The sequence below is a fragment of the Etheostoma spectabile genome, chromosome 22 (assembly GCF_008692095.1).
Source record: "Etheostoma spectabile isolate EspeVRDwgs_2016 chromosome 22, UIUC_Espe_1.0, whole genome shotgun sequence".
NCBI lineage: Eukaryota > Metazoa > Chordata > Actinopteri > Perciformes > Percidae > Etheostoma > Etheostoma spectabile.
The window spans coordinates 10,983,639-10,986,867 of record NC_045754.1 but is presented as its reverse complement, the minus strand read 5'-3'; the positions used below and the strand labels follow the sequence as shown (position 1 = coordinate 10,986,867).

At 40.4% G+C, this 3,229-nt stretch overlaps 1 protein-coding gene across 18 annotated transcripts in view; it reads right to left on the bottom strand.

The window, feature by feature from the left end:
• kiaa1217 (KIAA1217 ortholog) overlaps window positions 1-3,229 on the bottom strand; it is a 111,785-nt gene that overhangs the window by 48,369 nt on the left and 60,187 nt on the right. The window lies entirely within an intron of this gene.

Here is a 3,229-nt window from a genome sequence, read left to right as displayed (position 1 = left end):
ACACACACACACACACACACACACACACGTGCACGCACACATGCATGAACACACACCGTCTGTTTTTTATCAGGACTTTTTTCTGCAAGCTGTCTTTTGTTTAAGTCTCCATCCCCGCAGAGGGGCCCACCAGACACTAGCATGCATCAAAATGTGTCATAACCTACTTCTGAGCCACATCCAAACTGCTCTCAGTGCATGGCAGCCAGCTAATATGTGATCGAGTTATCTTATAAACATGACGGACTTAAGCAAGCGCCTGTCCCGCAGGCCCTGTTGTGTCCAATTACACACAGGAGACACCAGTCTTTGGGGTTTATTAAAAGCAACTATGTCCTGTTTGCCTGACAGTAAGCAAACATGCTCACAGGCTTCATATATTGGGCAAACATGTCTGTGTACACATCTGTAGTCTGTACATATGTGTGTTTATGTAAAGGAAGACGGGGGAAGGGCTGCGATTCTGCATGAGATCATTTCTTTGCAGCTGCTGATGTAAGTGACCTGATCTCAATGCGCTAGAAGAAGGTGAAAATTGGAATACCTTAACAGGAAAACGTGAGGGGATCAATGGCCTAGTTTGTGGGCCATGTAATTGAAAGTGGTGGGGTGAGTGCATGGATAAACACAATGCAGCAGCTGACAGATGATGTCTAACATATGGAGACAAGTGTGCTTCCACCCACTTATGTCTGCTTTCACCCGTTCACGTGCTTAGGCTCCTAGCTACAATAGGCCGACAGTTAGCAGGTCAATAGAGAGCGATCATGTGATTATACTGTGGAACTGAGTTTTTAAGACTTTGTACACAGTTATTGTCAAGTTCATTTAATTCCAACAGTTCTTTTTGAGGAAATGTTTATAAATTCCTTTTTTGGTGCTAAAGCTGTCTGATCTGGTCCTGCATAAATTAGTGTTTTTTCCTATGTTTCCCAGGATTATATACAACTCCCCACAAAGAACATGCTGCGTTCAGCAGTGGCTATATGAGCAGATAGCAGCAGCTATAGCATAGTAAGATGGTATTTCATCCTTTTTCTAAAAGATTTTAAGATGGATAGATTTTTTTGTGTAATTGCTAAAAGCAGGAAAAGAACTTCCTTGACCTACAACTTTACCTGAATCTTTTTGCTATAAAACTCTAGAACACATTGGAAGTTCTTTGAAAATGCCTGTATTATGTATTGACTGACATACAAAGCAACCGGTAACAATGTTTTATTGTTGGACTGTTATGCCCCAGTCATTCGGCAAATATACAACTATCCTTAAATATTTTATAACGTTTCAGTGGGAATGACACATGGCAAACATAAAATGTGATATGCTATAAGGGTTCTTGCTTTTGCTTGAACATTTATATTGAACTGTTGACAATATATAACCCAAAGTCAACTCAAAGAGTGTCAAAGAAGGTCTGACATTCTTTAGTTTTCCTTTTAGCCACAGCTGTTAGTGTCAATGTTTCTGTGTCAAAATCCTTCTGACAATGAAACACAATCATCACAACCAACCAACAGGTCAGCCTCCAACCTGCCAACCCTCAGTCATAAATAAAGCACCGCTTCCAAACCAACAATTACACACTGTGGCCTCGCTGCACTTTTACTGTCAACATTCCAGGCCAAAAAAATGACCTCCTTCTTGCAGCGTCACAAGGGATCTGCAAGTGAATTGTGTCTCGCTCCAATAGATTAAGAATGTCGCTGTCTCTTTCACAGCTGCCAGTAGTTGAGTAAATGATGGTCCCCTCAGTTGAAAGACAAAATGAAACACTTGCCCATGAGCACCCAGGTCTTATGAGGAACACAGCCTCCTGCTATTTGCAGTTACAGTACTTTTACTTATTTATGGAGGAATGTTTCCCTGTGTGCACTCCCACTCTCCCCTACTATTACTGGCCCATAACTAAGCAGTTAGACACACAATCCTGTTGTGGACAATAAAAGCAAGGCTCACATAGCAATACCCTGAAGCCATGAATAGTTATACAGTACGCACTGCACTGGTCCACTGTTGGGTATCTGAAAGTATTTTTATTATGTAGAAGTTATCGGAGTCAGCATATCAGATGATCCCTTCAAGTGGAACTGAGCCTAGTTTTAAAAAAAGGATCTTATTTAAATATGATTAGAATAAATTATGATTCTAATACACTGGAATATTATCCAGTTTAACAAGTCTTTTGGACTGAGACTTTTAATCTTGTTTGAAAATAGCTGCCAGCGGGCAGAAATAATAATGATCCATTACAAGATTTCTAGCCATGCATGTCGGTTGGTCGATCACTTTGGTCCAGACTCAAATATCTTCAAACACTGAATTGCCGTTAAATTTTGTACATACATTCATGGTTTCTAGACAATGAAGCTTTTATGATCCCCTGACTTTTCCTTTAGCACCACCATAAGTTTGACATTTGTGGCTTTGCATAAAATAACTACAACTATTGAATGCATTTTAGTAGTAAAAATTACAAATTACGTTGCTGATTTAAAACCAAGATTGTAAACATCAGCATATAAGCACTGTCATTGTAAGTATGCTGACGATAGCATTTAGCACAAAGCACTCCAGATCCACAGCCAATCTCACTCCTCTTGCCTAAACCTAACCAACCCAACCAATGAAGGCAAGGAGTACTAGCCAATCATATGCAAAGTAAGGCAGGTCATGACTCCGCCATCAGCCTCTAGCGTGGCTGTAGACTTGTGTTTTTTTTTTATTACAATGATAGAGAAAATAGATAACGTGTTGGGTATCACAATGTAATTTCTTGAAGAAACATCTTGAAATAAGTTGGTTAGTAATATTGCCATTAAGTTGTTGGAAACCTTAGTTACATTTTAGTTGCCCAAACTGGAATGATTGCTATAAAACTGATAAAAACTGTGGACATATGTTCCCACTCCTTTGCATCTTGTACCTAAATAACCTGATTCCGTGCCCTTTTCTTAACACTCTGTTCCACCCACAGTCAGCGCTGCACAATGACCCTGCCAAGCTACAGTAGAAAGCTAACGTGTCAGAGTCTGTGGAGGTGACCTGCTCAAAGCTGACTGAAAAAAGACGCTGGTTTCTACACCGATCTGTCACTGATTGCTGATCCAACAGATAAGCTCTTTCTGTTCTGGGTAACTGACACCAGAGTTTCAAAATGCCCCCACAATGCGGCCCAGACACATTTTTCTCACAAAATACACGCACACACACACACACACACACACAC